At 45.4% G+C, this 14355-nt stretch overlaps 1 long non-coding RNA gene across 2 annotated transcripts in view; it reads left to right on the plus strand.

The window, feature by feature from the left end:
• Nucleotides 1-13639, plus strand: part of LOC146401878 (uncharacterized) — a 37450-nt gene extending 23811 nt beyond the window's left edge. For both annotated transcript variants that reach the window (XR_014811279.1, XR_014811278.1), the window contains exon 2: nucleotides 13433-13639. This is a non-coding gene — a long non-coding RNA (uncharacterized LOC146401878). The remainder of the gene's footprint in view (nucleotides 1-13432) is intronic.
• The last annotated feature ends 716 nt before the right edge of the window (nucleotides 13640-14355 follow it).

Genomic DNA, 14355 nt, shown 5'->3' on the forward strand with positions numbered 1-14355 from the left:
TTTCTGCCAAGGGTTTCTTGAGTAGGATGCAAAAAAAAAAAAAAAAAAAAGTCAACAAAGAAAAATAGAGAAGCTGGACTATATCAAAATTTAAAACTCCTATGCCTCAAAAGAAATAATTAGCACAATGAAAAGGCAGCCCACAGAATGGGAGAAAATGTTTGTAAATCATAAATCTGATAGGAGATAATATCCAGAATATGTAAAGAGCGCTTACAACTTCACGACAAAAACAAACCAATTTTTAAAATGGGCGAAAGACTTGAGTCAATATTTCTCCCAAGGAAGATGGACATACAAATGTCCAAAAACTACATAAATCAGCACTTTCTCATGGTTCAATCAGCCCAAGCCTGGGTAGTAAAAGTGATATGGCAGAGAAAATAGCTAAGAGATGTACAGAAATGGCTAGTTGCTTGACACGGTGCCAAGCAAATGAATAATTTTTTTTTTTTTTTTTGGTCTGTGCCTTTGGCATGCGCCAAGGATAGAACCCAAGCCGTAAAAGTGACAACACCTTAACTAGTTCACCAAGGACCTCCTATTTTGGGTTAAAGATCTGACGTTGCCGTGAGCTGTGGTGTAGGTCGCAGACACGGCTCAGATCTGGCGTGGCTGTGGCTGTGGCTATGGGGCAGGCCAACAGCTGCAGCTCCGATTCAACCCCGAGCCGGGAAACTTCCATAAGCTACGACTGCGGCCCTAAAAAGACACACACAGACAAAGTACAGATAGGCGTTCCTACTGTGGCGCAGTGGGTTAAGAATCCAACTGCAGTGACTGGGGTTGTGAGGAGGTTTGTGCTCACACCCTGACCTGGGAACTTCCATATGGCCCTGGTGCGGCCATAAATGAAAAAAAAAGTACAGGTAATAACTAGTATTGTAAGGGCATGGAAGAAACCAGAATGCCCATTCACTGCTGGTGGGAATGTAAAATGGTACAGCCCCCTTAGAAAACAGTCTGGCAGTTCCTCATAAAGTGAAGCATAGAATTACCATATGATCCAGCAATTCCTCTCCTAGATTTATACCCAAGAGAAATGCAAACATGTCTGCACAAACCTGTGCATGAATGTTCACAGAAGCATTGTGTGTAATACCCCAACGTGGAAACAGCCCAAATGCCCACCCAATGAAAAGGGACTAAATCAAAGTTTCAATCGGCATCAGGGAAATGCAAATCAAAACCATAATACAATTCTAGGTCACCTCCACCAGAATTGCTATAACAAAAAGTCTGTTCACACAACAGAATACTATTGGACAATGGAAAGGAACAAAGTACTGATGATCTATGCCATGACATGCATGAACTTTGAAAAGATCGTGCTAAGTGGAAGAAGCCAGTCACGAAGGCTTCTCTTTGTATATGTACGAGTCCCGCCATATGAATTCCAGAATAGGCATATCTACAGAGACAGAGAGTAGATTAGTGGTTGCCAAGGACTGGAGGGGGTGGAGGGATTTGTGATGAGCAGAGAATCAGGGGCTGGAGGGAGGAGGAGAGGAAGGCATAAGAAGTCTGTAGGGTTTCTTTGGGGGGTAACGGAAAATTTTCTGAAGTTAATTGTGGTGGTGGGTGTGCAACTATGTGAGTAGCTCAGAAGACAAGATTCCCTGGGGGAAAAAAAGCTCCTACGGGAATGAAGCGAGACGTGATACACGAAGGGCAGGATGAGAAGAGATTGTGGAGGCGGCCAGTTGAGGAGGTTATACATTATTCTGCAGGTAAAAATCCCTGAGATAGCAGGAGGACAGGACTGCTCGGGAAAAATTCATCTGTACGTACACTGTGCCAAGTGGTAGCTAAATTTGCCTGGTGGGAGAAGAGAGAACAGAATAGTAATGAACCCAGACATTAACCGTCCCAGCCACACAGATTAAATCACTGTCCTCGAATTGACTCTCAGAACATTCTCAAGGAAGCCAATAAGAGCAAGACATTTATTTACATAAATGTGGAGAGATGGAGGTGTTCCCATGGAAAAAACATCCTTCCTTTCAGCCCATCACCATCACTCCTTCTGGGAGATGAGGGATGTACAATCTGTATCCTAGAACGTACCCATCGCAGCACAAGTTTCTGGGTGACTCTTCGTGGGTCTCCCAAGAAATCCATGTCGACCTCAGATACTGGCCCAAGTGGGCTGGTTACCTAAATGTAAAATTGGATTTTTCTATTACCATCCTTTTTTTCAAAGGGTTTCGAAACCCATCTTTTATTAGCTGATGGGTTTCTTAGAACTTTTCTGGAAAGTGGGTGGAGTTAAAGAGGATCCCCATTTCTCAATCAGACTAAGGTGCGGCACTTAACCTGATTCTTCAGCATGACCTGAAATGAAACCCAGTTCCTCTGGGCCTCTGACTGGGACTGTTGCACCACAGAGCCTTCTATAGCAATTCTGCTTCATCCTCAGCAGTGGAGACCCAGGTACCAGGATGGGCTCCGTTTTGACTTTTGCCTTCTTAGCCCCACTGGGTTGGTTCTCCACACCTCTTCTTTGCTTCTTGCCCCCTTTCCTTGAGCCCTTCTGGAGATTTTATTCTTATTTTTGAATATTTGGGGGGCCACATCCGCCTCATGTGTAAGTTCCCAAGCCAAGGATTGAATCCAAGCCACAGCAGTGACAATGCTGGATCCTTCACCCCTGGGCCACCAGGGAACTCCCCTTCTGGAGATTTCAAAGGCCGTTATGAATGCTATTAGATTGCGCAGTACATTGAATTTACATGGCTTATTTTGTTTTTAAAATATTGGGGAGTGTCTGAGCTTACAAGTGTGAGCTCTGGCAATAGACATCTGCCATGTCAGCCTGTGACCTCCGCGTCTCAGTTTCCTCCCCTATAAAATGAGCACAAGAATGCTGCCCACGTCACAAGTGGCTGCAAGGATTAAGACAGCATATGCCTGTCAGGCAGTTGGCACGGTGCTAGACAAAGCAAGTGTTTGGTAAATATCAGCTGAGAGAGGAAAAAGAACATAAAAGCAGGCTTCAATATTTAAATGGCTGCAGAAGAAGGTGAGACAAATACTGTGTGCCAGATCTAAGCCCAAATGAGCGGATTTGTCCTCCAAATAAAAAAGAACATTATAACTGCTGGAGATGGTCAGTAATGGAATCTGCCAACCAGAGAGTGAACTCCTTATCCCCTGAGGTATTTAAGCTGAGATCTGTGATGATGTCTTCATACTTTAGCAGGAATTTTAGTTTTTCTTTCTCTTTCTTTCTTTCTCTCTTCCTTCCTTCCTTCCTTCCTTCCTTCCTTCCTTCCTTCCTTCCTGTCCTTTTCCTTCCTTCCTTCCTGCCTTTCTCTCTCTCTCTCTCTTTCATCATTTTAGGGCTGCACCTGCAGCATATGGAAATTCTCAGGCCGGGGGTCTAATTGGAGCTGCAGCTGCTGGCCTACACCACAACCACAGCAATGCCAGATGCAAACTGCATCGGGAACCTATGCCAAAGTTTGATCCTTAACCCACTGAGCGAGGCCAGTGATCAAACCTGTGTCCTCATGGATACTAGTCAGCTTCTTAACCCACTGAACCACAACAGAAACTCCCAGGGTAGTCTCAAATGGGGAAATGGCCCAGGTGAGTTCTAAAGAATTCTGTAAAGCACATATAAGAAGGTGTAAGGGACCAATAATCAAATGTTCCTTAAAGTTTTTAGAACCGCTGTAGATCATGATCATGTATGGACTGATTTTGCTCGAAAACCCATGAAATACCAAGGCAAGGAAGGGAGAGAAGGTTCAGATGAGAAAAGTTCCCCTTCAAACAAAAGGCCAGAAAACAGAGAAGAGCCCAGTTTCACAGCCTTAGAATAGACGCTGTAGCTGAGGCTGGGCCAGTGTCAGCCGAACTGCCAAGAAAGACACAGTACTGGGGAGGGCAGGCCCGGCAGGGATTGAGGTCTGCAGGGACCAGCCACTGGGGCTGCTGCTTCCTCCCTGGGTTTATCAATGTCTGTCCAAGGTGCCTCCAGCCTCTGTCATCCTCTGGAGGAGGCGAGAATCCCTTCTCATCAGTAAGGTCTCTGGGATCAGAAGCAGGGCAATCTATTCCCCATTACCGGGGCCAGGTTCTAAGAACTGGGAAATGGAACCAGCTTTCCACCCGTTCAGAACCTTCCCTGCACACAACTCCAGGCTGGCTGTCTTAACAGGCTATACTCTCAGAGAAAGAGAGGCTATTCAGAGGAAAAAGTGCAGACGCGGGACTTACCAGGGCAAGTGGATTTGAAATAGTTTCCATTCTAATGGCTGTGGAGGATATTTGCTTTCTTAGTCTGGCTACCCTTCTCTTCCATGGAGGAAAGGGATTCTCCCTATTATTCCAGGGGTTCTGATGAAACTGCCAATCACAGTGCCTTCATCATCCTCCTGGTCACATGACCAGTGCTTGGCCAATCATAGGACTCTATTCTCCTGCATCCAGAGATTGATTCAAGAGATGGGCCAGTGACCCAGGCCAGACCAGTCATAGCCTTCCAAGAGTGCTAGGCTAGTATGAGCCCTGAATGGTATGCTTATTCTCTAGGAGAGTGGATTAATAGGGTCAGTTAAGGCTGGTGCTGCCAGAGGCCTGTCTTTCCTCTTACCTGAAGAAAAGAACCCCAGAAGGAAAGGAGAATTGAGAGTTAGAGAGTCAGAGAGTCCTGTCCATATGTTTAAGCCCCCAAATCCAGCTGTGACTCCAAGCAGCTCAACTCTTGGACCTCTAAGTTATGTGAACACCAACAAAAAATTAGAATTCTGTCACTTGCAACCCCAACATGCATTTTGAGGGGCCACAAACATGCACCATAGCAGTCTTTTTTTTTTTTTTTTTTTTTTTGTCATTTTATGGCTGTACCTACAGCGTATGAAGTTTCCCAGGTTAGAGGTCAAATCAGAGCTGCAGCTGCCAGCCTACACCACAACCACAGCAATGCTGGATCCAAGCCATGTCTGCAACCTACACCACAGCTCATGGCAATGCTGGATCCTTAACCCACTGATGGAGGCCAAGGATCAAATCTACATCCTTATGAATACTAGTTGGGTTCATTAACTGTTAACCATTTGTGAGCCACGATGGGAAGTCCCAGTCTTTTTCACAATGCTATTGAAAGGGAATGTCAGGTTAACCTAGGGCTGAGGAGACCTTTGGTGAAAGGTAAATAATGAACACAGAAAATTGCTTGGTTGTCTCTCCTTGTCATTCTTCCTAGTTACCTAGAGTCAGGATGACTGTAAGAATCAGATTCTAGCCCATGGGTGCAAACTAGGTCTCTGGCATCATATAACTCAGCTAATTTGAAGGCAGAGGCTCTCCTCAATTCTTAAAATAAAAAGCCCCCACACTCATGTCAATCACGCAGCCAATTAAAGAGGCCTCGAAGTGACAAACCACAAGATTGTCAAGGGAGATTAAAGACACAGAAGTTTCTGATAGTTGGAAGAATTAGACTGTCATCCTGCTGCATGGCCTGATCCATTTGCCTAGGAGGGGGATGTGGAGGAGGCCAGAAGTGTTCTAACAGGTGGTTTAGGACACAAACTCCCCCCGAACGCTCACCTGGTTGACCCAGAGCACCTGGAGATTGGGTAAGTGAAGGAGGAAGGTGGAGAGAAATGCCTGATGTCTAAAAAACACCAAGGTGGACTTTAATCAAGTATCTATTTGCCAACCACAGGCACCTCCCCAACTCATTTGCCCCCTAAGGCTTTGCTTGAGACAGAGTTTATTTGCTCAGCAATTTTTTCCTTCCCTCTCCTCAAGGAGCCAGACTTGAACCTTTGAATACATGTATCAAGGTTCAGACCTGGGAGGTCCTGTTGTGGTTCAGCGGTAATGAACTGGACTAGTATCCATGAGGATGCAGGTTCAATCCCTGGCCTTGCGCAGTGGGTTCAGTGTCCAGTGTTGCTGTAGCTGTGGCATAGGCTGGCAGCTGCAGCACTAATTAGACCCCTAGCCTGGGAACTTCCACATGCCACTGTGTGTTCCTAAAAAGCAAAGCAAAAAAAAAAAAAAAAAAAAACCCAAAAAATTCAAGTTCACATCTGATGTTCCTCAACTCATACCTCTTCCCAGCCAGTTCACAGAAATTCCCATCATTATTGACTGCTTTCCTCACTCCAAATATCAAGAGAGCCCCAACTGAAAAGGACCTCTCAGCTTCCTGAGATCAATTAACAGTAGGTCCCGAAATACATCAAATTGCACCCTTCCCACCTGCCTAATTGCTTTGCTGCAGGGTGTTGCCAAGCCAGTGCTGCACAACTTCCACGTTTATGTCACATGAGGTCCCCAAGGGCAACCTACGGGTTAATAAACACCCCCAGAGGCACATGGTGGTGAAGTAAATCTTATCTTTCCACATTTTCTCAGTGACATCTGTGGGTGGTTGAAGGAAATATTTGAATATGGTGCTTGCAACAGCTGTTCGCTTAAGCTGCCTTCCTAAGAATGGGGGTAAGCTCTTCTGCTGGGCGAAGGGCAGTGGCCTGGGGTCAGAGGGGTCTTGCTTTGGATGATTGAGCAGGGAGCACAGGTGGGGGATGGACAGCAGCCCTCCTGCCCCCACCAAAGCACTACGCCTTCCCTCCGATGTTAGTGACCTATTGCCACCAGAATGAATAACCACAAGCTTAATGGCTTAAAACAACAGAAATGTATTCCTTTACAGTGCAGAGGTCAAAAGTCCAAAATGGTTTAACTGGGCTCAAGTCAAGGTGCTGGCAGAGCTGGGCTTCCCTCTGGAGGGGCTGGGGAGACTATTCCTATGCCTTTTCCAATTCTCCAGCTGCATTCCTTGGTTCCTGGCCCCTTCGGCCATCGTCAAAGCCAGCATCTCTCTCTGACTGCTTCCTCCTGCTTCCATCACAGGAGCTTCTTCCTTTTTGTCTGTAGTCAAATGTCCATCTCCCTCTTAAAGGGACACTGGGTTGCCCTGGGTAATTTCCAGGAAAATGTCTCCCTCTCAAAGTTTCTAATTGAGTTACGTCTACAAAGACCCTTATCCCATATTATGCAACGTGCGGGTTTCCCGGATTGGGACCTGATATACTTAGGGGTCAGGATCCAGCCTATGATGCTTTCTAATATGGATTGAAAATTATGTCCCTCGGGAGTTCCCGTCGTGGCGCAATGGAAATGAATCCAACTAGGAACCACGAGGTTGCATGTTCGATCCCTGACCTCCATTGGTGGGTTAAGGATCTGACGTTGCCGTGAGCTGTGGTGTATGCAGCTCGGATCTGTGTTGTTGTGGCTGTGGTGTAGGCCAGCAGCTGTAGCTCCAATTTGACCCCTAGCCTGGGAAGCTCCATATGCCACAGGTGTGGCCCTAAAAAGCAAAAAAAAAGAAAAAGAAAAATTACGTCCCACTGGGAGGAAGCAGGGACTCTCACAGCCTGGTGGTACGAATTCAGATTGATATACGACAACTTGGCGTCTCAAAGAGGAAAATATTCTTTCTCATGGATTCAGCAGTTTCTTTATCAGTTCAACCTCTAGAACTTCATCATAGAGATATACTTGAAAGCAAATAGATGGGCAGGTTTTTCCCAGCATTGGTTATAACAGCCTGATAGTGTAAACAACCTGAGCGACCCCAGCAGTGGGGGCTGGTTGGATAAATGAAGGCACGTCGTGGGGTGAAATGCTGTGCAATTGTCAAAGAGAATGAAGAGAGGAGTTCCCGTCACGGGAACCCAGCTAGGAACCATGAGGATGCAGGTGTGCTCCCTGGCCTTGATCAGTGGGTTAAGAATCCAGCATGTTGGTGAGCTGTGGTGTAGGTCGCAGCTCAGATCCCGAGTTGATGTGGCTGTGGTGCAGGCTGGCAGCTTCAATTCTGATTGGACTCTTAGCCTGGGAACTTCCACAAGCTGAGGGTTCTGCCCTAAAAAGACAAAAAAAAAAAAAAAAAAAAGAAAAGAAAAGAAAAGAGAGAGAGAGAGAGAATGAAGCAGATGAGATGGATCTGTGTGAACTGCTGTGGAAGAGGCTTCTAGGTAAGGGGATAAAATAAGGCACAAACACGACAGTGTACAGAGTATGCCCCTATTTGTGAAAATAAAAGAGAGAAGTGTGTGTGTCTATATCTAGAATACATATCTGGGATATTCCTGCAGGAGAGGGAAGACAGCTTGTCCTTTTTTTGCAGCGTGACTGAGAGGTTGGAGGTATAGAGTAGAAGTAGTTTAAAAATTTATTTTACCGTAGACGTTTATTTCTTTTTTTCAATTAAAAAACAAAAACAAAAACAAAAAACAAAAAAAACAGGGAGTTCCTGTCGTGGCTCAGTGGTTAACGAATCCGACTAGGAACCATGAGGTTGTGGGTTTGATCCCTGGCCTTGCTCAGTGGGTTAAGGATCCAACGTTGCCGTGAGCTGTGGTGTAGGTTGCAGATGTGGCTCGGATCCCATGTTGCTGTGGCTCTGGTGTAGGCCGGCGGCTATGGCTCCGATTCGACCCCCAGCCTGGGCACCTCCATATGCCGCAGGAGCGGCCCAAGAAATGGCAAAAAGACAAAAAAACAACAACAAAAAAAACAACAACAAAACAAAACAAAACAAAAAAGCAGGTAATGATAAGAGAGAGAGCAAGAACATTGTTTCGGGAGACTGACGCGTGTTATTAGCCTCTCCAAGACTCATGCATTTTGGTCTTGTCCCCGCCCACTCCCCCACCCGCATCACCAAGGCCAAGGTACCGCCTTTTTCTTCCCCACACACCCCACAGGCTGGCATTGCCCGCTCCTGTCTCCTACTCCCTCAGGGCCCCATTGGTGTCCTTTGAAGCCAAATTACTTTCATCAGGTTACAAATGGGGATGCGAAGGGTGGGGAGGCCATAGAAGATGGGAGGTAGGGGACATCAGTAACTTTCCCAAGGCTGGGGGAGGGGACAGGAAAAGAATCTCAGCCTAGAGTCTAACACCTCAGGGCTCAAATCCCTGTTATGTGACCTTGAACACATCACAGAAGCCCTCTGAGCCCCAGTGTCCTCATCTGATAGGAATAATACAGTGAGCACAGGATTGCAGTGAGAATCAAAATGAAACATGAGAACATTGAGGATGGAGACTCAAACTCTCAAGCAGACTCCCTTCCTGGGAGTGGTCCTGACCCCACACTCAGACAGCAGAGGGAGGTGGGAGACGTAGATCTCAGAGGTGCAGCCCTACCGGGTTAATAGTTCGGGATCCTGAGATTTTGTGACTGCCGTGTCACCCAGAATAAAGCCCCTGGTCTGTGTGCCTGGGTTTCTAGTCCATAAAACAGAGAATTCAGAAAACATAAAGTTAATAGAGAAAGCAGGACACAGTTTAATTAACCTTGCAGTACACAGAGAAACTTAAATTAAAAAAAAAAAGTCTATTTGAAACCCATGGCCTCTTGACTATTGATACTGTATCAACTGCCCACTCCACCTCAAACAAAATCAGCTCTTTCTGCTCACACACTGAAACCACTGGAACATAGCTTGTCCAGAGTCAGAGAGGAAATAAATACAAAAGACCATCGTGCAGTAAAGAAACCAGCCTAGCTGAGGGGCCAAGGAGCTGGCTAAGTGAGTTAGATATAAAGCCACAGCCACATGAGGCAAACAAGCTTTACCAGGCCTGTGGATGGGCTCAGAGCTTCCCAGGCCGGCTGCGGCTGGGCTGGGATCCTCGGAGCATGGGCCTCAGAGACACCGCCTCTCAGCAACACTTTGTCCCCATGCTGGACACAATGCCAAGGCAGGCCGAGATGTGGCCAGGTTGCAAAGGAGGACAGTCTCTCTTAGACCTGCATCTGTTGTCCTTATCCAAAATGACACGCCACAAACCTTTAAAAAGATAAACGCTGCTCAGTTTCTCTTTCTTCCTTCCTTCCTTCCTTCCTTCCTTCCTTCCTTCCTTCCTCTCTCTCTCTTTCTTTCTTTCTTTCTTTGTCTTTTTGCCATTTCTTGGCTGCTCCCACGCAGCATATGGAGGTTCCCAGGCTAGGGGTCGAATCGGAGCTGTAACTGCCGGCCTACACCAGAACCACAGCAACGCAGGATGCAAGCCGCATCTGCAAACCACACCACAGCTCACAGCAATGCCAGATCCTTAACCCACTGAGCCAGGCCGGGGATCGAACTCGCAACCTCATGGTTCCTAGTCGGATTTGCTAACCACTGAGCCACGACAGGAACTCCTGTTCAGTTTCTGTAGACTAAATCTGAGATGAAGAATTTCCTCCCCGTGGAGGTAACATTACAGTGGTTGTCTTGCACCCAAGCCCCAGGTGCGATACTTACTAACTAGATAACCTTGAGCAAGTTATTGAATTCTCTAAGACAATTTTCTCATGGACCCACTTTTCTCAGTGTCAAGATGGTACTTTGCAACCCTTCTGAAATCATGCCGCATCTTCTGATTAATGTGATATTTAACTTGCTACTACTTCTTTTATTCCCAGAGACTCTCTGCGTATCACTGATATTTTCCAACAGCTTTGCTAACAGTAGCCGCTTTATTCACATCCCATCCTCATCACCAACTGAAGTCAAACAGTTCAGTGGTTTTGGCTATATTCACCAACTTATGCAACCACCCCCAAATCAATTTCATCACCTGCCAAAGAACACCTGTGCCCTTTAGCTATGATCACTCCCGTCTCTCTGTCTCTTTAGATTTGCCTATTCTGGACATTTAATATAGAGTCATATAATTGGCATTTTATAGCTGGCTCTTTACTTCACATGATGTTTTCAAGGTTCATCTGGCTGAAGCATGTATCAATATTTCATTCCTTCCCATTGTCCAATAATATTCCATTGTTTGAACACACTGCCTTTTATTTCTCCATTCAGTGTTGGTGGTTATGGATATTTTGGGGGTTTTATATGAATATTAATGCTATGAACATTCATGTGTAACTTTTCATGCAGATACAAGTTTTCATTTCTCTTGGGTATATAGCCAGGAGTGGCACTGCTGGCTCAATCTTAAGGTAACTCCATGGTTAGCTTTTTTATTTTTTTTTAGGGCCGCATCCGTAGCATATGGAAGTTCCCAGGATAGGAGTCGAATCAGAGCTATAGCTGCCGGCCTACACCACAGCCACAGCAATGCCAGATCCAAGCCATGTCTGCATCCTACACCACAGCTCATGGCAACGCCAGATCCTTAACCTACTGAGTGAGGCCAGGGATCAAGCCTGCATCCTCATGGATCCTAGTCGGGTTTGTTAACCGCTGAGTCACAAAGGGAACTCCCATGGTTAGCTTTTTCAAAGACTGCCAGACTATCTTCCAAAGGGGCTGCACCATTTTATACTCCCACCAGCAATTTCTCCACATCTTTTTTGGCCAACACTCATTCTTACCTGTCTTTTTTATCATAACCAGCCCTGTGGGTATGAAGTGGTGTCTCATGGTTTTGATGTGTGTTTCCCTGATGATGGTAAGCATCTTTGCTTGTTGGCCATTTATACAATATCCTTGGAGAAATGCCTGTTCAGGTCCTTTGCCCATTTTAAAATTGGGTTGTCCTTTGATTATTGAGTTGTGAGAATTCTTTGCGTTTTTACGATACAAGTCCCTTTCCAAACATATGATTGCAAATTTTTCTCCCATTCTGTGAGCTGTCTTTTTATGTCCTTGATGATGTCCTTTGATGTGAAAAATGTTTTAAATTTTGGTGAAGTCCATTGCACCTTTTTTCTTCTGTTGGCTGCATGTGGCTATCTAGTTGTCCCAGCACCATTTGTTGAAAAGCCTACTCTTTCCCCACTGAATTGTCCTTACACTCTTCTTGAAAATCAATTGATCATCTATGTGAGGGCCTGTGTTTAGATGCTCAGTTCTATTCCATTGATCCGTCTGTCCATCCCCAGGCCAGTACCACACCGTTTTGGTTACTGTAGCTTTGTACTAAGTCTTGATCAGGGAATGTGAGCCTTCCGTTTTTTTCTTCTTTCTCAAGATTGTTTTGGCTAGGGGTGGAACTGGAGCTGCAGCTGCTGGTCTGTGCCACAGCCACAGCAATGGAGGATCTGAGCCACACCTGTAACCTACACCACAGCTCATGGCAGCACTAGATCCTTAACCCACTGAGCAAGGCCAGGGATTGAACCCACATCCTCATGAATACTAGTCAGCTTCGTTACAACTGAGCCACAATGGGAACTCCCTATTTTGGCTATTTTATATGGGTTTTAGGACCAGCTTGCTAAAGTCTACAAAATGGCAGCTGGTTTGGAATGGATAAGCAATGAGATCCTGCTGTATAGCCCTATACCTACTCACTTACAATGGAGCATGATGGAAGATAATGTGAGAAAAAGAATGTATATATGTATGTGTGACTGGGTCACTTTGCTATATAGTAGAAAATTGACAGAACACTGTAAACCAACTACAATGGAAAAAAATAAAAATCAATTAAAAAAAAATAACATAAGGAGTTCCCGTCGTGGCTCAGTGATTAACGAATCTGACTAGGAACCATGAGGTGGCGGGTTCAATCCCTGGCCTCGCTCAGTGGGTTAAGGATCCAGCATTGCTGTGAGCTGTGGTGTAGGTCACAGGCAAGGCTCGAATCCTGAGTTGCTGTGACTGTGGTGTAGGCCGGTGACTACCACTTCGATTAGACCCCTAGCCCGGGAACCTCCATATGCCGTGGGTGCGGTCCTAGAAAAGACAAAAAGACAAAAAATAAAAAATAAAAAAATAAAAGAATTTTGCCTTACATACACACAAAAAGGCAGCCGGGGTTGTGCTGGGATCTTGCTGAGTCTGTAGGTAACTTGAGGGACTGGAATAATCTTAACAGCATGACTCCCCATCCAGCACATGGGATGTCTTTCCATTTATTCCAGGCTTCTTTCATGTCTTTCAACAATGCTTCTGTTTGTTTGTTTTAAAATTATAAATTTTGCACTTCTTTAATTAAATCATTCCTATATATTTCATTCTTTTCGATGCTATTATAAGTGGAATTGTTTTCTTAATTTCATTTTCAAGTTGTTCATTGCTAGTGTGTAGAAATAGAATTGATTCTTGTATATTGAGCTTGTACTCTGCAACTTTGCGGAACTAATATATTCATTCCTAATAGTTTTTTAGTGGCTTCCTTAGGATTTTCTGGGTATGAGCTCTTTTCCTACCCATCTTTTTCATTGTTTGGATGCCTTGTGTTTCCTCTTCTTCAACTGCCCTCACTAGACCCTCCATCACCGTGGTAAAGAAAAGTGGCAAAAATGAATATCCTTCTCCTGTTTCTGATCTTAAAGGGAAAGCAATCTCTCTTAGGATTTTTTTTTTCTTTAATGGATGTCTTTTATAAGGTTGAGAGAGTTCCCTTCTATTCCTAGATTTTGTTCGTTTGGGGGGATTGTTTGCTTTTGTTAGCAGTTTCATCATGAAATCATTTTTTTTTTTTTCTTTTCTCCACTCCTGGGCTAGGATCAGATCCAAGCAGCAGCTGTGACCTACACCAGAGCTGTAGCAATGTCAGATGCTTTAACCCACTGTGCCCGACCCGGGATCGAACCAGCAACCCAGCGCTCCAGAGGTACTGCTGATCCCATTGCGCCACAGCAGGAACTCCACGCATGTTGAAAGTGTCAAAGGCCATTTCTGTGGACGTAGTGATAAAGTTTCTTAGCGCTCTCTCTTGTGTTTCGCCTGGCAATTGATAGGTCTTTGGATCACTCTACTGACTTTTAGTACTAGGTGCAAGCAAGGAACACCTAAGTCCTGCCTGGCTGATGGCTTTGAGACAGATGTCTCGAAGCCATCAGCCAGACAGAACTTACGCAATACACTACCTCCCTGATCCTCCGCTTGGACCCTCCTTGAACTGTCCTCTAAAAGAGGTTCGAGGGCTGATTCCCGTCCCTGTGGATGATCAGGACCTGGAAGATCAAGAGTTGAACTGCATAACAGTCAGATCAGATTCTTCTTTGTGCTCTGGAGAGGGAGATGGCATTTGAAAAATTGCTTTGGTAAAAAAGAAATCTTGACCAAGGCTTAATTTCTATTCATGGACATCTGAACCTGGTATAAGACATACACTCAACTCAGCTGCTTTGTAAGTTCTTCATAGGTCTTTATTTTTACCCACGTGGTCAGGGCAGTGAGCTCTTTAAGGGCAGAGACCAAGCCTTAAATTTCTTTTGAGGGAGTTCCCGTTGTGGCTCAGTGGTTACAAACCTGACTAGTATCCATGAGGATGCAGGTTTGATCCCTGGCCTCGTTCCGTGGGTTAAGGATCCTCATTGCTGTGGCTGTGGTGTAGGTTGCAGATGTGGCTTGGATCTGGCATGGTTGTGGCTGTGGTGTATGTCAGCAGCTGCAGCTCTGATTCGACCCTTAGCCTGGGAACT

Source organism: Sus scrofa, chromosome 7 (genome assembly GCF_054392235.1).
Source record: "Sus scrofa isolate SSC_HxYL_T2T_F1_AM1 chromosome 7, Sscrofa_HxYL_maternal_Yorkshire_Landrace_v2.0, whole genome shotgun sequence".
Classification (NCBI taxonomy): domain Eukaryota; kingdom Metazoa; phylum Chordata; class Mammalia; order Artiodactyla; family Suidae; genus Sus; species Sus scrofa.